The sequence below is a fragment of the Danio rerio genome, chromosome 24 (assembly GCF_052040795.2).
Source record: "Danio rerio strain M-AB ecotype USA chromosome 24, GRCz13ab, whole genome shotgun sequence".
In the NCBI taxonomy this organism is placed as follows: domain Eukaryota; kingdom Metazoa; phylum Chordata; class Actinopteri; order Cypriniformes; family Danionidae; genus Danio; species Danio rerio.
The window spans coordinates 29,555,906-29,577,277 of record NC_141044.1 but is presented as its reverse complement, the minus strand read 5'-3'; the positions used below and the strand labels follow the sequence as shown (position 1 = coordinate 29,577,277).

Sequence of the window (21,372 nt, the reverse complement as noted above, 5' to 3'; positions counted from 1 at the left end):
GTGTATATACAATTAGGTATATATTTATCAAAGCAGAATTATTAATTGTGTTCCACCGTGCTCCTTTGTTAGCAGTGCAAATAACAACTCAAGGAAAGATGGACATTGAGTTTAATAGGAAAACAGCAGTGCATCTCCAGTCCACAACAATCTCACATCAGCAGCACCGACACCTGCAGTTCACATCAGGCTACAGAAAAACATCAATGCGACGAGATACGTCACTCAATCTGGAAAAGGAAAGACACTTATAAAGATAAACCAGTTGTAGCAGGGTAAAATTATCAACAGCAAACTGTTTGCTGATCGGATGTCATACAGAAATATGATGTGTGTGTGTGTGTGTGTCTGTGTGTGTGTATATATACAGTTGAAGTCAGAATCATCAGCCCCCTTTGAATTTTTTAATTTTTTTTAAACATTTCCCAAATGATGTTTAACAGAGCAAGGACATTTTCACAGTATGTCTGATAATATTTTTTATTTTTGAAAAAGTCTTATTTGTTTTATTCTGGCAAAAAAAAAAAACAGTTTATAATGTTGATTTCTATTTTTAAAAAGCCATTCCTTGTGTATTAAAGTAAAATAAAATAAAAATTACATGAGAAAGACATGATGGCAGTTTTTGTGAATTAATCAGTTCTTTTTTTTTTGTTTTGATTGATAAAAAAATGAATTACTGGTGCAATTGCTCTGCTTGTTCGGTTAATTTAAAATGTTTTTATCAGGATTTCCAACTAAAAACAAAATTGTAGTCAGTGTGCTATTTTAGGTCTAAAAAAATATGCCCACTCCACTATTTATTTTCGAGACTACAATAAATGTCTTGTTTGGACTACAAACTTATTTTCTGAGATTTAATGATGTCCCTAAGGCCCAATCTCTTCCCCTTACCCTTACCCTCATTTTTTGCGTGCCCGTGAAGGGGTAGTGGTGTCCCAATTCTCTTTAGCTTGAAGACGTAGGGCTAAGGGCAAGGGGTATACACACTTTCAAACGAAGACTTTTCATGACAACATTTGAAACCAAGGGGTAAGAAAAATTTCCTAGAATACCCCAGCATCAGCTGCACCCGGAAGTAAGGAGATCCATAAATTAGTATTTTTTGTCATTATTATGAATTTTTACAACAAAAACACACGTTTTAATATATTCATAACCGCGTTTATGTTTTACCGTCATGCTTTTCAAAAAAAAAAAAAACGCTACAATAGAAACCATTAAATTTTGCAATCTACAATCCCTATTCATAACTCCTGTACAGCAGTCCCACAACATTCTGACACTCGATGACACTGGAATATCCTGTCAGAAAAGTCTAGTGGCTGGGAATGAGCTTTTTACAGTGTCTGCTATGATGTTAATGCTGTTTTTGTGTGTTTACATTGAAGAGTATGGCCACTGTGTTAAATGCACAGTATTACGATCTTATTGCCACATTAGATCATTATAATAACATAATATATGCCTTCAGTGTTTTCCTGAAGATAAATACCAACAAATAACACAACTTGAATAACTACAGCAGTCGCCATTGTCTGATCTCATATGAAGCAAGATATCGCGAGGACATATGATGAAGTGTGCAGGTAGTGTAGTGCTGTCCCAATTCTTAGGGGTAAATTTTGAAGCCCTTCCCTTTTCCTTTGGAAGGGGAAAGGGTACAAAAATAGAATTGGGATTGGGCCTAAGTGTCCCAGATTTTGCCCATGAAAATGGAAATGGTTAGGGGAGGTGAGGAGCAAAACAACAGTAACATTGCTGCTCTGAGATGTCTAGCCACATACACTCTTGACTAATATTCTAAGCTCAAATTGATTATATTGTGACATGTTTGCTCAATTCTCAGTGTGTAGGAACACATTTCATTGTTTAAACATCTTAATAATAATGATGTTGTTTGTTGATCTATGACTGCTGATAGCATTGTCGCCTCACAGCAAGAAGGTCGCTGGTTTGAGTCAGTTGGCATTTTTGTGGTGAGTTTGCATGTTCTCCCATGTTCGAATGGGTGTCCTCCAGGTTTAAATAGCAAATGCATTTGCGCTCAAATGTGCGCCCATAGGCTTTTTGGTCTAAAAAAGCATGAGTGTTTTGGTGTGTTGCTATTTTGAGAAACTGTAAATAGTCTGTTCTTTAGACCAGAACAAAGTCGATTCTTTTCCCGTCCTTAAATTAGCAAAAATGCGTTCTGACATGCCATGAAAGCGTTTGCGCCCTGCGTTTTGCGCTCTGCTCATGGACCATCAAAATAGAGCCCTAAGTGTTTCCCAATACTGGGTAGAACCTCTACTAAAGTGCATTAAAGTAAGTGGCTGTTTGACTTGGAGTAAAGAGCATTCTAAAAGGAAACATTCTAGTTTCCTTAACAGTGCTGTGAATAACACATATATTTAAGATTATGTGTAGAATGATTATCAATGTCATCCTTTCAACAGATCTTCATTTGTTTGTGATGGATGAATTCCTGATGCTGGTTTATAAGCCCTGTTATGATGGCCATACACTCTTAAACACAAAAACACATCCACCATTTAAGCCAATTTAGAAAATGGTTTTGTTTATTTGCTAAGGTGTTAAACTATTTGAATTCTAAAGGCCAATTTCTTAGGTTGGATCCTCAAAATGGAATTATGCAGGCTAAGCAATACAGGACTAAATGTTCTTAAAGCTTAAATCTGGTTCTTAAAGCCTGAAAAATTCCCCATAGTATCCTCAAATGTAGTCAGTGCATGGCCTAATGACTTTGAATTTACCTCTCAGTAAAGGCTGCACTTTATGGTAGAGCAAAAGAATATATATTTTTTGTTTTATGGGGAAGAGACTGAAAAAGAGAATAAGAGAACACTTTAAGGGAAAGAACTGTCAGCATATACTCACCTTTGGGTGGTCCGAACTTCTATGACCTTTTTCCTTTTTTTTTTTTTGTGAAACATGAAAGGTGATTTTGAAGACCACTATATGGCTCAAGGAACATTGGACCCCATTGACTTTCAGTGGATTGTTCTGCACCTATACAGGAAATAAGAGTTTATTTACAGTTAAACATTGTTATTTGGCAACTGACTCATAGTTGCTCCTTTAACTTGATTAAAATGTCAATGTAAAATGTCAAACAATGACTTTAGTTTCAGTTCTGTAATTTTAAATCATATGAACGTTCTGGAGAATTGACCTATTCTAAAGAAAGAGTTTGAAATTTTTCACTTTGGAAAAAGGTGATGAACTCACAAACTTTGAGAAATCAAAATTTCCACACCACAGGTTCAAAACATCAGGGATTAACCACCACAGCCTTAAAATTAGTGATCAACAAATAAAACGAAAGGTCAATTCTAAAACAACCAGTAATGACCTTAACTAACAAATATGCACCATGTTCCATCATAATCATTATCCTTAAGCTTTATTTTGATGAATAGTTGTGGGATTTTTTTTCTGATTATTTTCTCCATAAATGAATACTGAATAATAATGTTGAGGCGACGCAGTGGCGCAGTAGGTAGTGACTGAGGAGGGGGTCTTAAATATTTTTGATGCCACAGATCCTAAATATGATCATCCCGGTATGAAAGACCCCATACACACATTTAAAAGGCATCTATATAAATTACAGCACTAAAGGGCCAGTTTAAAGTGTGAAAAGTTATTTGGCTAGATCATGGTATTACTGAAAAAAATCAGTAATACAATTTTGCATTAATTTATTTCAATGTTTTGTTTTTGCTTGGGAAATGTATAAAAAAAAATATATATTTTACTGATTTTAAAATATTTCTTTAAAAGCTTTTATTTAAACCTTGTACCTTCTAGCACACCAATTTGGTAAAACACTACAATAGGATAAAATAAATGTTTAGTATACAGTGTGGGTACGCACACCATTCAGTGATGCAGAATAAACTTAGATTAAGTTTTATAATCATAATTATAACTTTATAATCACTTTTACAACATTATGACTAAGCAATACAAGTAAAGTTCAGTAAGCTATTAAATGTATTAGCAGTAAATCAGGAGAAGAAAATATAGTGATGTTAAACCCAGACTGAGACAAAACCCCCTTTTATATTCTGAGCACACTGGAGGATCATCCACTAATGATACGACTGCAGACTCTCCCTCACCTCTTTTCTAATCTGAAAAAGTGTGCTTCGCATTAGCTGGATAAGTGCAGATCTATCCTATAATTGAAAATATCGTACATGTTATCAAAAGTGTTTTACAAGTCAGCACTCTGCTAAGGTTTCCCATCAGCAAAGACATACAGTTGATGGCCTGTTATTAGTTTTATGTACAGTTAAAGGCAAAACTATTAGCCCTCTTCTGAAATATTGCTTTTTCCCTATTTATGATTATATTTTTATTCTAGAGAAAAAAATCATTTCTTTTAATTTAGCTAAAAAAATAAAACAAATGTCACAAAACAAACCACTGATGTCAAATGCCAATAAATGACCTAATTAACCTCACAAGTGAATGAAGTTAAGCTAATTAACCTAGTTAAGACTTTTTAATTGTACTTTAAGCTAAAAACAATTGTATTGCAAAAGTACTAGTATATATATTTCAAAATATTACAAAATATCATCATTGTAAAGTCTAAAGTGAATGAGTTGTTACATATATAATATGTATTAAAATGTGTTAAATAAAATTATTATTGTTGAGAAATAATTATAATTAACCAAACAATAGTATTTATTCCTCTGATAGCAAAGATCATCTTTCAACAGCCAATATTCTTCTTCAGTTTCACATGATTCTTCAGAAATATCCGTTATTTGATGAACTGAATGTTCAAGAGTAGCTGAGGATTTAGTTGAAGTCAGAATTATTAGCCATCCTGAATTGTTAGCCCGCATGCTTACCCCCCACCCCCCCACCAATTTCTGTTTAACGGAGAAAAGATTTTTTCAACACTTTTCGAAAAATAATACTTTTAATAACTCATTTGTAGTAACTGATTTACTTGCATACGTACATAAAACTTTAATTAAAATATGCACTGTTTTAAAAACATTTTAACTTAGAAAACAGCTGAAGTCAGAATCATCAGAGCAAGGAAATTTTTACAGTATGTCTGATAATATTTTTCTTCTGGAAAAAGTTTTTTTTTTTAACCATTTAAGGTCAATACTATTAGCCCCCTTCAAATATATTTATTTTTGATAGTCTACAGAACAAACCATCATTATAAAATAACTTGCCCAATCCCCATTCCTGCCTAGTTAACCTAGTTAAGCCTTTAACTGTCACTTTAAGCTGTATAGAAGTGTCTTGAAAAATATCTAGTAAAATATTATTTACTGTCATCATGGCAAAGAAAAAAGAATTCTATTATGATTAGAAATGTGTTGAAAAATGAAAAAATATCTCTGTTAAACAGAAATTGGAAAAAATAAAAATAAACAGGGGGGCTAATACTTCTGATTTCAACTATATATAAAATCACAGAGAGCTAGAACAAAAATTTAAATCCTAAGTTATTTTCAAAAAAAGTTCTGTGGACATGTGTATACATGTTATGATAGAAACATGTCCCCTGTCAATCAATTTGGTGGGTGGGGAAAACCGGACTGAGTCTTGGGTTTCTATCCGTTCTGTCCAAACAACTTACAAATGTTGTTTTTAATTATAGGTGCCTTTTAAGGGAGCTAATAATATTGATATTAACTGGGTTTAAATTTTTTTAAATTGCTTTCATTCTAGCCAAAACAAATAATACTTTATCCAGAAAAAAAAATATTATTGGAAATACTGTAAAAATTCCTTGCTCTGTTAAACATCATTTGGGAAAAAAAAATCTACATTTCAACAAAAATCATTCTGACTTCAACTGTATATTTCTGTATATTTTGGAGAAATACTTTTTATTATTGAGAGCATTGCTTTATTTCCTCTCCAGTTTCTTGCTAAAGCAGAACGCATGCCGATATACACACTGCAAGCACAGATCCATTACCCTAACAAATCGAACCCGTTTGACAGCCCGTAAGTCACACAGATTGAGTCTGTGTGTGAACGATAGAGGACCTTGAAGAGATTCTTCCCCCTGCTTTTCGGCATTCAGAAGTCTGTTTAATCTACTCCACCTTTAAGGACACAAAGTGAGCCAAAGAACTCTTCAAAAGCCACAGTGTTTCCATCGGGGTCCCTGAGGGCCAGACGGCCATTTGTAGTGTGAACGCGGAGCGTGAAGGGAGAAACGTGTGTGAATTAATGAGGGGCCGACAGCGAGATCCCGCATACTGAGAGCTCGTCTCTGAATCGGCCCTAGACAACAGCGTCCTTGAGAGGCGCTCAACAGTCAGCCTCCACCGTCGCCATCTCCTGCTCCTGTATGAATAAATCATAGCTTTTGGACTGGAGAATGCATTTATAGATTTTAAATGATCAGACTGTTGATGTGCACCTTCAGACTATTCCATTCATCAGACGGTGTCTCTCCCTCCTGTAATCGCGCACCGAAGCATCTCATGGTCAATTCTGGCCACGCTCGACTAAACAACTTTTATTTGCTGTATATATTTCAATTTCTGATTTGACTTGGTTGTTGATGTGAGATCATATGCAGTTTGATATCGCCAGTGTAATTTTGAGAGTAAATGTATTTTACCAGGTGAAGATTTTGTGATTCCGCACCACGGTAAATGAAAAACAAACACAATATTTTTAAAATGACTTTCATAAGGTTTCTTTTAGCAGCTGATGATTGATACAAACAGCAAATCAGAACTGCTGCTATTTAAAAGAGTAAATGTGTTTGACACAATAAACAAAAACATGTATCACAAGTTATGGACAACTGTTAATTATCAGTTTTAATGATCAGATTTTAGGTAAAAATTGCCATTAATTATAATTGGCTAATAGGGCTGCACGATATTTTAAAAATCTGGCATTGCAATATTTTGTTTTCTACGATACATATTGCAATATGATTACAATTTCACCAGATGGCATAAATAGCTCTATTTGGGGAAAGAACTTCTTACTGTAGATTAATTAGGGTGTTTTTGTATAGATGTGAATCATATAAATCAAATAAACAAATTGTGAGCAAGAATAATTACAATAGAGCAAAAGGTAAAAGTCAAATAAACAGCAAGAAGATCGCTGGTTCGAGCCTCGGCTGGGTCAGTTGGCGTTTCTGTGTGGAGTGTGCATGTTCCCCCTGCGTTTGTGTGGGTGCCCTGGTTTTCCTCACAATCCAAAGACATGCAGTACAGGTGAATTGGGTAAGCTAAATTGTACTTCAAGAGTTCACACTTAGCTGATGATTTACAAAGCTTGTTTGGCATGCTGTCCCGGGAGAGAGCCCCAAGCTCAAGGGCTCCTCGAGCCCGGGGCTTCCTCCCGTTGGCAGAGCAAGAAGGGAGCCCGAGCTCGGTGGATCTCAGAACTCCCCTGCTGCTGTAGCTAAGGGAACGTAAGGAATTAGACAAGCTTGATTGTTATGTATGTTGAATGTCTTTGGATGGTGGGTGGAAACCGGAGAACCCGGGGAAAACCCACGCGGACACGGGAAGGACATACAAACTCCCCACAGAAACACCCACCGGTCCTATGGAACTAGGACCGGCAGTATTCTTGCTGTGTGGTTCGCAGTGCTAACCACTGGACCGCTGTGCTGCCCAATCACAGGTAAAGGAGGAGAATAGGGGAGGAGGGGGGTTTCTTCCAAACGAAGATAAAGTGAACTGAAAACTGAGGCTATTTATGGTGCCTTAGGGCTCATATGATTGGAAGATTAGTGATTAGCAAATACAAGACTGGCCGTGATAAATCATAAGCACGTGATCCTCTCGAAATTAGTTTATGAATAAACTTCACATATTGTATAAATGAGTGTGTATGGATGTTTCTACTGGGTTGCAGCTAGCGTGTCTGCTGTGTAAAACAAATGCTGGATAAGTTGGTGGTTCATTCCCTGATGAATAATGGGACTCAGCTGAAGGAAAATGAATTTAAGAGCCGAAGTTGTTAAAATAATTTTCTGCAAATTGTCACCTCAAAACAGTTCAATCTGTGCTCAAAACTGAACTATGTTGTCAAATCGTGCCCCGAGTCAATCAAAATTAAAAACACTACTAAACAGTCACTAATTACTACGCCAGGGGTATGGAACAAAATCAATGCCTAAAGTCTTGAATTAAAAAGCTAGTTGAATATCACAAACTGAAAAAAATAATACACCGTATTAACAAGTTCTTGCATTTCAATGACTTGAATTCCAGGGTTTGTATTTTTAGGTCCTGAAATTTAACATATCGGTTTATTTAAGCTGTGAATATTTCAACAAAAAATATTTCAAACACGTTTTTATACTTAAAAATTCAATAATTCATATTCAATTTTCAGATTTCACTTACAAAATATTCAATACCCTTTAAAAATACGATGTATAATTTTCAAAAGGTCATTTTCAGTTCATTTTATTTCAGTTCAAATATTCGCTTCCATAAATTCAGTGGATCAAATTCGACTGATAAAATTCAACATTACATCCGGGAACTGCAGGAGAAGCAATAGATTGCAGAGTGAAGATCGCCAGCTGCTCTAGCTTTCACCAGCAGGTGGAGATGGAATAATGTAAGATTTTTAACCCAGTAAACAAGCGAGAAAAAGGCTAATAAAGGCACAAAAGTAGCATTCAATTTTAATATCAATGCCTTGGACATTATAAATAATAAAAAGTATGAGTAAAATGAGTAAATGAGGGTTTAGTCATCTATATTTGCCCTTATGTAACGGAAGCCAGCTGGTGATCGCGTAAAGCTCACCCCTAGGATCCAGGGACAGACGTTGTTCTGCAATCTTATCGGAGCTTGTCTCCCATGCTGGCTCGTTACCTGCTCGGACCGGTGCGGTTACTTGCACATAAACCGTCTTTTGATAAATATGATGTTACACATTGTCTATCTTTATTGACTCTTTCTTCCATAGACGCGAAGTATTATATTGACAGCTAAAGAATATAAACGTAAGAGAAACAGGAGAGGAAATATTATAATAATAATAATACAAAATAGATAAACACAGGGCTAAGAACAATTACGAACAAAGATTTTCAAAACCAGAGAGATTTTATGAGAATGTCACAAAACAGTTTACTTGGAAATGTTAAACAGAGAGTTCAGGTATGATTTAAGGTTGGTTATGGACGGGGCGTCTGATTTAAAATAATTTAACATGCAAATGCATTAAAGGAGCGTCTTCAGTTATTTACACAGAACCGTCTAATATGGCATAACTATAAGGAGTAATGTTTGCGCTGTTTAAACGCAGCTATGTCAGGATTGGGATAGGTTATACATTTTCATCATTTAAATTATTATTATGATTGTTAATTGTATGACATTTATTTGGGCTATTGCACTTAAATAAGTCATCTGTGATTCTAAATTAATATTTCTATTTATCCTTTTTATCACTCTGCCTGTCTTTCTCTTCTTTTTTCTAATTTTTGGGGTTCTGCCATGGTTAAACAGTTGCAAAATGTCTTAGTTTGTCCAGATTATTGTTTTATTGTTATGTAGCCTATAGGCGAGAAAAAGGTAATAACGCAAAGATGGCAATGTCGCAGCCAATGATAAGTAATAAAATGAGTCGACTGTGGTTTGATAATAGGCAGTTATAACTGACTTTAATTTGTTTTTATTAAATGAGAAAACCGTTCTTTATAATTTTTCAGCGACCGTTTGTATTTTATGATTAGCAAAGTTGATATTTTTTGCAGTTATTAGTTTAAACTTAATATAGTTGTCACTTCAGCTAGTTTCAAAAGATTAATGTTTATAATGAGTGGTTTGACATGCGTGGTTGAGTGGTTCCTGCAAAGCAGCTCAATTTAGAATACATGTCATAAAATTATAATAATAACAATAATTTAAATAATGAAATTATATAACCTATCCCAATCCTGACATAGCTGCGTTTAAATAATAACTGAAGACGCTCCTTTAATGCATTCGCATGTTAAATTATTTTAAATCAGACGCCCCGTCCATAACCAACCTTAAATCATACCTGAACTCTCTGTTTAACATTTCCAAGTAAACTTTGTGACATTCTCATAAAATCTCTCTGGTTTTGAAAATCTTTGTTCGTAATTGTTCTTAGCCCTGTGTTTATCTATTTTGTATTATTATTATTATAACATTTCCTCTCCTGTTTCTCTTACGTTTATATTCTTTAGCTGTCAATATAATACTTCGCGTCTATGGAAGAAAGAGTCAATAAAGATAGACAATGTGTAACATCATATTCATCAAAAGACGGTTTATGTGCAAGTAACCGCACCGGTCCGAGCAGGTAACGAGCCAGCATGGGAGACAAGCTCCGATAAGATTGCAGAACAACGTCTGTCCCTGGATCCGAGGGGTGAGCTTTACGCGATCACCAGCTGGCTTCCGTTACATAAGGGCAAATATAGATGACTAAACCCTCATTTACTCATTTTACTCATACTTTTTATTATTTATAATGTCCAAGGCATTGATATTAAAATTGAATGCTACTTTTGTGCCTTTATTAGCCTTTTTCTCGCTTGTTTACTGGGTTAAAAATCTTACATTATTCCATCTCCACCTGCTGGTGAAAGCTAGAGCAGCTGGCGATCTTCACTCTGCAATCTATTGCTTTTCCTGCAGTTCCCGGATGTAATGTTGAATTTTATCAGTCGAATTTGATCCACTGAATTTATGGAAGCGAATATTTGAACTGAAATAAAATGAACTGAAAATGACCTTTTGAAAATTATACATCGTATTTTTAAAGGGTATTGAATATTTTGTAAGTGAAATCTGAAAATTGAATATGAATTATTGAATTTTTAAGTATAAAAACGTGTTTGAAATATTTTTTGTTGAAATATTCACAGCTTAAATAAACCGATATGTTAAATTTCAGGACCTAAAAATACAAACCCTGGAATTCAAGTCATTGAAATGCAAGAACTTGTTAATACGGTGTATTATTTTTTTCAGTTTGTGATATTCAACTAGCTTTTTAATTCAAGACTTTAGGCATTGATTTTGTTCCATACAGGGGTGTCCAAACTCTGTCCTGGAGGGCTGGTGTCTTGCTGAGTTTAGCTCTAACTTGCTTCAACACACCTGCCAGGAAGTTTCTAGTATTTAGTAAGAGCTTGATTAGCTGGTTCAGGTGTGATTGATTAGTATTGGAGCTAAACTCTCCAGGACATCGGGCCTCCAGAACCGAGTTTGGACACCCCTGCACTACATAGAAAAATAGAAAACAAAATGCACAAGACATAAAGCTAGAGAAATAGAAGTTGACTGTTCACTATAGGCTAAATGCAAGTTGTAAAACAAAGAAAACCTGTGCATTTAGCGCTTGTACAAAAAGACAAAACAGAAATCTTGTGCATTTACATATAGCACTTGTAAAAACAAACAGAAATTTATGCGTTTGCCACTTATGTGTTGTTGCTTGTATTATACTTTTACAGCACTACACTGGTACAGGGATGTAGTAAAACATACTTACTTACAGTATACTGTGGCACATTATATAGAGCTGGTAAGTTTCACCCATCTGTAAAACCCCACTGGACCTCTAGATTGAAAAATCACTTGCATTGATGATTTTTCAATATAGAGGTCCAGTGGGGTTTTACGGATGTGCAGGACTTACCAGCTATGTCATACAGTAATTGCTGTCAACATTTACATACTGTACTATAAACGTCAAAGATTTTTACCTGTTCTCTTTTTTAAATCTAAGGATTAAGCTGCGGTCACACTGGGCTTTTCCTCCCATAGACCTCCATTCATACGCACATGAATGCGTCAGACCGGAAGCGCAGGGTGATGCGTTAAGTTTCGCAGGTTGCTGCGGTGCAAAGTTCAAGTTTGGTGAACTCTGACCTGCGAAATCACATCACTTGACTGCGTGAGACCAGTCAAGGATTAAAACACAACCTCTCTGGACAGAAATTTAAAACATGGACCAATCGCTCGCTTTTTTTAAAAGAGTGAATAAGCTTGTATAATAAGCTTGTTTAATCCCGCTCCTTTTCGCAGCACCGCAGGACAGAATTTCGCACACACAAACTCTAGTGTGACCGTAGCTTTATGGTGGACACAGTGAATCTACTGATGTATGGTTGTACCCTTTGTCCAGCCTCCCGCATGCTCATACCATGGACAAAAACATGGTCAATCACAGTAGCTCTAACTTGATCAGATATTACTGTTTTTTGTCTTCGCTGACCACCTTGACCTCCTGTCACACAAACTCTTCTTCTCAGATTTCTATCCATTGTAGGGCCTCACAAACCAGTGCTCTCTGAACTGGCTTTACTGTATATGTTCCCTCACAAGTGGGATCAGTTTTAAGCAGCGGTCACACTGGGCTTTTCCTTCCATGGACTCCCATTCAAATACGCACTCGAATGCAACAAACCGAAAACGCAGGGTCATGCGTCAAGTTTCGTAGGTTGTTGCAGTGCAAAGTTTAAGCTTGGTGAACTCTGACCTGCGAAATCGCATCACTAGACTGCGTGAGACCAAGCGAGGATCAAAACATGACCTCTCTGGACAGAAATTTAAAACGTGGGGCAATCGCTGACTTTTTTTAAAGGTCTAATAAGCTTGTTCAATCCCGACCCTTTTTCGCAGCGCCTACGACAGAATATCGCATGCTCAAACTCTAGTGTGACTGTAGCTTGAAGCTAATATGTTCAAGTGGTGACACCTGTACTTTGTGTTTGACTTTTGTCACCTGTGCTCACCATAAGAGTGATCGATTCAATCAGTGGGTTCAGGCAACTGAGCATTTGGTTCAGACAATAGTGTTTAAGCAATTGAAAAAAACTGTAAACAGACTTGTTGTTGAAATCAATGTTAAAGGTAAAGTACTAAAATTACAACAGCAAATGTCCTTCTTTACATTTAATTGCAGTCTTTGACCCCACAAGTCCATCTGTTTTCTATTTGCATTCTCCTTTGGTATTTTTATTTACAAGAACATGAATTCAGCAATGACATTTGGAATATTTATGATTATCGTCTGCTGAAAAAGACAGATAACTCTGTCGAAATGCATATTTTTTAAAAAGAAAGAAATCGGGAATGACTTTGTTCTTGTTTTGAAGACAGATGAAACATTGATCTTTAGTTCTGTATGATATAATAATTCACGCATCAGTGGGCCAAATGAGAACAGCATTGCCGTTCTGCTTTTTATTTAATATCTGTCCTCTGTAACTTGTGAGAACAGGAAATTTCACTCATCTATAATTCACCACATCTGAAAACCTCACTGAAGCACCTCTGAGAGCCAAATTAGGTTCCTGCATGTACAAAATCAGGATATAAATATTTAAAACACAATTATAGCTACGGTATGTAATTGCCTATATCATTATTCAAAATCCTAAAGTACATAGTTTTAAGATGGTTAAAATGACGCAACTTGAAGTATTTTCTTCTTGGTGAAAATACAAACAGTGCCCTCCAGTATATTGGAACTCTTACTAAATATGAGCACAGAAAGTTTTATTGTTTAAGGTTTTGATCTTTTGCATAAAATATGAATATATGAATATGAAAACCTTTCATCTTAACCTTAAATCATTTTTAATGGCGCAGGTAATGTTGAACTATTGGAGATTTTCATACTTCACACTATAAAAAAAAAAAAAAACTCTAGCTGTGATTTTTGGAGATTTTTTGGTCACTTGAATTCTCTTACTAATACTGTGTTTGGACAAAATCAATACACATCCTGTTTCAGTCTTATTCATAACACCATCAGTTGAATGGAGTTTCATAATTATTGCCCTGATGGTGGGAATGGGCCTTTGAAAGATGGACAAGTCGTGCACAACACGACAACATTTCAAGAAGCAAGCATTAAAGCTCACCTGTTGTGGCATCTAGAGGTAATCACTGTTTGGCTGTAACTCTCCATTCAAGAAAAAAAAAAAGAATCATTGTTTCACTCTCATGGTTAGGGAAACTTCTTGTACGCACAGACATCTATTAGCCTATAAAAATAATTTTGTTTGTTAAGCGCAAAAATTTGTTTAAAAACTTTTTCTAAATTATTTCTAATTTGCAGCAATCGAATAAATGAACAATAATAACGACGTGTGGTCAAAAAACTGAGTTCTATCCAAATACACATGATATACCCCATATGGTCCAACACCTGACAGGTGAGCAAATCTAAGCTTGTTTTAATGAAACAAATATAAATATGCATATAATAAATAATATTGCTAATAACAACATTATACAAAAGCAAATTGTTATGAATAAACTGAAAAAGCCCCCCGAAAGGAAGGCATGAAAGTACAGTTTTTATATTTATGTAGGCAAGAAAATAATGTTTTGTAATATTTTAATCCTTTATATTTATATCCATATATATATATATATATATATATATATATATATATATATATATATATATATATATATATATATATATATATATATATATATATATATATATATATATATATCCATATCCATATATATATATATATATATATATATATATATATATATATATATCCTTATTATATCCTATATGTATCCTTAATATTTTAATTCTTTTTCATATGTAAAGATATTTGCGTATTGCTGTACATCCAGTCTGTATTAAGCAATGTGTAAGCGAGGCGCATAACTAACGCACTCTGTGCTGGACTTTAGACCAGCCTTGCTCTGGTCTATCAAAAAATCTATTATAGTTTCACAAAATAGCAACGCACCAGCAATGCGCCTCAACATGGCTCCTTTTTTAGACCAGAATGCCTTTGGGTGCACGTATGAGCGCAAATGAATTTGCTATTTAAACAGCGCGGTGCAAAACATCAAAATAACTCTGCTAAAACTAGCAAACAACAATTGTGTCGCGCCTTGCGATGGGTTTATGTTAGGGCCCAATGTTTCCCTTTGCATGAACTTTGAACAAATTGCATTGAGAGATGTTGTTTATGTTTACACAGCTACATTACACATCAACTAAAGTTTAAAATATGATATCGTATGGACCACCCCTTTAATGTCATTATGTGGCAATCGTAATTTCATTGTGTTGGGATCTTAATGTCATTAGCAGTGTCTCATTTCAGAGGCTGCATTCTCCAAAGGATGCATTTGAAGTGTGCTGCGTCATCGTAGAGCGACGAAGGCTGTCTCATTTCAAAAAAATTTGAAGGTTCCTTCAAACGCAGCTTCAAAGTACATCCTTCGTTTCCCAGGTAATGTTTCCCAGGTGATCTTTTGTGGGCTCGAATGTTCCAAGATTCATTGCACGCTGATAACAGCAAGACATTTTTAAAAGAAAACTCCGGTTTAAATGTATGAATTTAGTTTATTTTACTTGATATCTAAAAACATATTCAAATAACAAAAAGAGTATGATATGTTTTACTAAAGTGTGATTTCATAGACAGTTTGGATCAAAGAAAATATATATTTCCAGCTTCTGTATACCTTGTTTTGCCTTCAGATCACTTAAAATAAGTTTTAAAATCACTTTGAAAAAAAAGTCATTACAAATTTTTATCGGTGCTTATTAACGACAGCTGTAATGGTTGCCTGGTGCCGAGAAGGCTGTTTGCCAGATGTTTACTTTCTTCCTTTACTGTACCTTTCTTCTCTTAAAGCCCACACTGTTGTTTAAGAGTGTCTACTGCAGCGCAAGGGTGTTGGAGTGTTCAAAGACATACAAGTATGCAACAGGTTCATTCTGAAAATGTAGTCCTATATACGTTTATGTAGAATTATGTAGCCAGTAGTATGTATGGCTGCATTTTGTCTTTAAAATGAACTGTACTGGGCGGTATGATGCCATTCCTTTTCGCGCTTACCAGTTTATCAGCTGACCGCTTACCTTCGTATGAACGGCTTTGCCCATGTTACCAGATTGTCCAGTTAGCTGGCCATGTACATCGGTAGACTTGAGATGCAGAGAGGAGTTGAACACGACAGTGGGGTTTGAGTCTGGTGAAGAACAGTTTTAGAAAGTGCTCCTGGTGAATTTACACGAGAACAGCAGGCATGAATGGCACTCGCTAGAAAAATTTGAGATCCCAAAAAGCGTACACAGCAGCCTCTGGTGGATTCATGAAAACAAAAACTGCAGAAAAACATAGCTCCTGGGACGTATTTGGCGCTCTACAGAAATGTATATAGAGATACTTTTTCAGAATGAGCCTGGGTTGTAACTAGTATACCATAAATGACGAAATAGTATACCATCACTCAGCCTTTTCACACTTCTTTTTGCTCTCAAATTAAGAACAAAAAGTAACTTTGTTTAAAATATATTGTGGCCTTTACACCCCTGTGAAGCAGGAGATCATGGTTGAAGTATTTCTTCATATGGTGTACTAAAAATTGTAAAATATCTATATATCTAGAAAATATTCTGCTCATTTGAAAACCAATTATTGTGGCAAACATACATTTGATAAGGTTTAGATGAAAAAAAAAATTCATATAGCAAAAATCAAAAGATTAAACAATAAAAACATTTTTACAGCCTTCTTGCCAATATTAGCAGAGGATACAAAACATAAAAATGAACACATTCTTAAATAAAAAATGTTAACATTCAAAATACCATATAAAACGGCAATGATTAAACTACCATGCTTTTCAATTTAGCTAATATTTCGCAAATAAGATTAAGCAGAAAAAAATCCCTCTGAAGAACAAATTAGCATCACAATGATCTTCTAATCATTTTTCTATTCCCCTCGGCTGAATGCGCACAGATGTATTTTAATCACCGTCTGTACGATTAATGTAATTGAACTTTTTCATGTCCCGCTCACATTCACACACACATGACATTTGCGCTCTATAAAAGAACAGCAGCTGAGCAGAAATGGTGTGCTGACCCAGTTTGACTCGATTCAATGATTCAACCTTTTCAACTGCGGAGCCTGAGGTCAGACATAATAGAGGCATTTAGGGGCCGTTTTGGCTGCTCATTGGGAAAATCTCTGAAGAGGCTGTGCTCTGATGCACAGGAAAGGCATTCGATGACAGAAATCTTTTAGGAAAGCACTGCGCTTTGGGAGACTGCTTTGCAAATGGCCTGAAAAAGGGCACCAAAGGGCATCGAAGACAAGCGTGAATGTTTGAATCCTAGCTAAAAGCTATTTTTTGGGCTTTAGGACTGTGTATAAATATTTAAACACACTGAAAGTCAGCATGTGTGCAACCATTTAACTACAACAGTTTTGAGCAAAGCATGATTTTCATTGAGCAATAATAAATGTTGGACTTGATTTGATACAAACTAAATTAAACAATTACTAAAAAACTTCATATCATAACATCATATAAAAAAGTTATTGTATTTATTCATTCATTTTCCTTATTAGTCCCTTATTCATCAGGGGTCGCACCAGGGAATGAGCCACCAGCTATTCCAGCATGTGGCCCTTCCAGCCGCAACCTAGTACTAGGAAACAAACACACTCATACACTATGGAGATAACTATAAGATGTTATAAAACAACAGTTTGTAATGTATGGCAGATATAGTGAAGGCAGATGGATTAAGCTTGCCGTTAGGATCATGGATCAGCCTGTGGCAGATAGAGGTGGACTCACACTTACACACAGGGACAAAGACCAAATGGGGAAACCAGGAACAATAGAAACTAGGAAGAGCATGGAGGATATTGGAATATACTGGAAGTAGGATTGAGGGTCTTGAAATGGGCCTGAAACTAGGAGTGGACTTGTCACATAAACACAGGGAAAATGATAAGGACTAGACTTGAAGCCAGGAGATAACAACACTAGGAGAAACACGGGAGACACATGAGGTAACAGAAATGGTGACTAACTTTTAAAAGTGAAGTAAATACACTGACCGTGTAGGGAGGCTCGATCTTTCTGCTTGGCAACAAGGCCTGACACAGAGTGAAGTGGGAGCGCACTATTTATAGGGCTGTGGTGATGAACAGTGATGCGGGGCAGGTGTGAAGCTGATCAGTGCACAGGTGACGGTGCTCAGGTTGATAGAGTGGAGGGGAAGCCTGTTCTGACTTTGACAATTATATTATAGTAGAAACCATTTTAAAATCAGAGTTTTAAGGTAATTTGACCATTAGATAAGGTAAACTGCAAATAATATCAAAGTCAGAAAATTATACTCATGATAAAAAAATATAGTCAAGATGATTTGCTGCAGGTTAAACTGAGCATCAGAATGGGGAAGAAAGGAGATTTAAGTGACTTTGAACGTGGCATGGTTGTTGGTGCCAGATGGGCCGGTCTGAGTATTTCAGAAACTGCTGATCAATTGGGATTTTCATGCACAACCATCTCTAGGGTTGAAAGAGAATGGTCTGAAAAAGAGAAAATATCGCAAATGCCTTGTTGATGCCAGAGGTCAGAGGAGAATGGCCAGACTGGTTCGAGCTAATATCACCTCCACAAAAAATGGCAATAAAGTGCAAATCATCTCAGACTGGTTTTCATGAACATGACAATGAATTCACCGTACTCAAAAGCCTTCGCAGTCATCTGACCTTAATCCAACAGAGCACCTTTGGGATCTGGTGGAATGGGAGATTCGCATTATGAATGTGCAGCCGACAAATCTGCAGTAACTGCGTGATGTTATTATGTTTGTCAAGAAGGATTAAGGCAGTTTTGAAAGTCAACCCGGTACTAGTATGTTGTACCTAATAAACTGGCTGGTGAGTGTACAGTATATGTATACACACACACACACACACACACACACACACACACACACACACACACACACACACACACACCTTTCTGTAAATAGAAGTGGTATATATTTCCAATATTACATTTATATAGTTTATTTAATATAAAAAATGTATATATTTATATACATGATTAAAAAAAATATATTGCCAAATTTTAGAAATATAAACAAATTTTAGCACTTTGTTTTGTGCTAATTTACATCATTATTATTGTAACAAGTACTGTATGTTATTTCAACTCACGTTTGGGTAAAATATTCCATAAAAACATACCGCTGGGTAACTTTTTTGCAATATAAAGTAATTTATAGCTCAAAATTATTGCATTTGCACGTATTTGACCAAATTTTTGGATAATTTTTTTTAGGTTAAGAATCATAATAACTTTATAACTTAAAGGAATTAATGAATTATTTAATTAAAATTATAATAAATTAATAAATATAAAATAATGATAAATTATTAACTTTTTTCTTAGAAGAAAATAAACATGTTTTGAAAAGTCAATTCAGACGTCATGTTGCCTTTCAGCCTAAAGAAGCTGATTTTTCAGTTTATGTATTAAAACTGTATTAAATAAACATCTTTCTTTTGGCTAAACTCTGCAGTGTGTACAATCCTCCATTGGTTTTGATTAGCGTGAATGCGGGAAGCAGGATGAAATGTCTCCCCATTGTAAATATTGCTTTCATGTGGCATTTGTACGTGTTTAGGCGTTGTGCTGTATGTGTGTGCGTGTTTGTATGCGGTGGCACGCTGGAGATAAGCACGGTCTCGAATGGCTTTACTGTAGGATGCCAGTGCGCCACAGCGGACGTCCCAGCATGCCAGCGCTGCTCCCTCCCGGACGCCCAACCGGAGCCAGTCACTGCGGGTCACTGGCGTCTAATCTGTTACTGAGGGCACAGAAGCACATCAGCAGATGGTTCTCTCCAGGAACTGGCATATTAAGAGAGAGGAGAAACGAAAACTGGGTGGCAGAGAGAGAGACAGACTGGGTGGGCGGTTGATTTTGTCACAGATGCAAATGAAGGAAAAATGACAAAATTACATTTAGTGATGATAGCTGTGTAAACTAGTGGAGATTAGATTAATAGTTAAGATGATTTATTTTTACTTTTTAATTCAATGTTTAAGTATTTTCTTTGTTTTTGTTGTTTTATAATTTATTTTTTTAAATAAAATATCTAAATTAAATGAAAATATTGTATACACTCAAAAAAAAAAAAAAAAACTATTACTGCTGTTTAAAATGAGCTAAAACAACACAATTATTGTAATTTCATAGGCTAATTTATTTGTTTTATGTTCAGTTCACTTAAACTTGTAAACAATTAAGTTAACTGAAGCGTTTTGTGTTGGGAACACATGAAGCAATTGTGTTGCTACCTGGTTAGTGGATTTGTAGTTCCCAGCATGCTTTGTGTGAAATTTGAATGAAGACAGGGAAATGTTGACAATAAAAGTAATCTTAGATGTTTAAATTTAATAGAAAGACTCTTCATTTTAGTTTGAAGTTTAGAAGATTGTCATGTAATGCATTGAGTTTTAAGATAACCACCTTGCAGAAGCGCCCATGCTTTGGGTGTATGCAGTTTTATTAGTAAAAATGCAGTTTGTTGCTTTGCTCATTGAGCAATAACTGTCATAGAGTTAGTTCTGAGATCAGTCTTAATGTGTAACACATGAAATATGCCTAAAATGGCTCTTTTAGTTCATTTAGGACAATTTCAAATGAAACTAAAAGACTTTTAAATGTACAACACAGAATAGACATACATGATATTATCAGACCTTTGAGTTTAAGTTAAATAAAAATACAAATGTATTTAAACTTTTATTTGATAAAATGAAATAAACTCAATTGCATTTAACTATGTAAACTTTTTTTTTTTTCAGTTGGTGCTAAACAAATCGATTGGATGGAAACCTTGCCCTCAGTTCAAATGAGTTCATCCATTTTCTTTGAGTGTAGTATTAGCTAAACATATTAATTTACTTAATTTTTAGATTTACTTGTTTTAGTTTTTATGCCTTTAATAAACTTCAATAGCGCTGCTACAAATACACAAAAAAACCCAGAAAAAAACAAAAAATTAAATATTATTATAACAACATGTAATATTTATCTGCATGTTTTTATTCTTAATGCATTCCCATTATCCCATATTAAATATGTAATATAGAATTTAGATAAATAATAAAATATATTTGAAAAATATAAATGATTAAGAAAAATGTTAAAATGTCATTACATTTTGCAGGTTATCCTCATCAAATTCAACAATAAAATTTTAATGTTTTTGTCACGATCACCAGCGATCTAACATTTGCAGATCGCTGGAGAACTACAATTCTGCCTCTGAACTGAACTACAACTCCCAGAAGTCATATGGACACTTATGCACACACACAAAGCTGAAGTTTGTCACTGAATGATTACTATATATGCACTATATATACACTACAGTTTCACACACTTTTTGCTGAGTCTTGTTTCTGTTTAGAGCATCACATATGCGCTATCCTTGTCTTGCCTTCCTTTGTTTTTGACCTTTACTTTGTTTTACTGTTTACGTTGTTTTGCCGCCTGACCTGACCTGACTATTTGCCAATTGGCAACCAGC

General features: G+C 35.3%; 1 long non-coding RNA gene across 1 annotated transcript; it reads right to left on the bottom strand.

Annotated features, from left to right (window-relative positions):
• Positions 1–94: 94 nt before the first annotated feature.
• On the bottom strand, positions 95–17,919 carry LOC147831075 (uncharacterized). The gene is made up of 3 exons (XR_015525081.1): positions 17,876–17,919; positions 2,881–3,012; positions 95–230 (listed from the first exon to the last, which is right to left on the bottom strand). It is a non-coding gene; the product is annotated as an uncharacterized LOC147831075 (long non-coding RNA).
• Between the last annotated feature and the right edge of the window lie 3,453 nt (positions 17,920–21,372).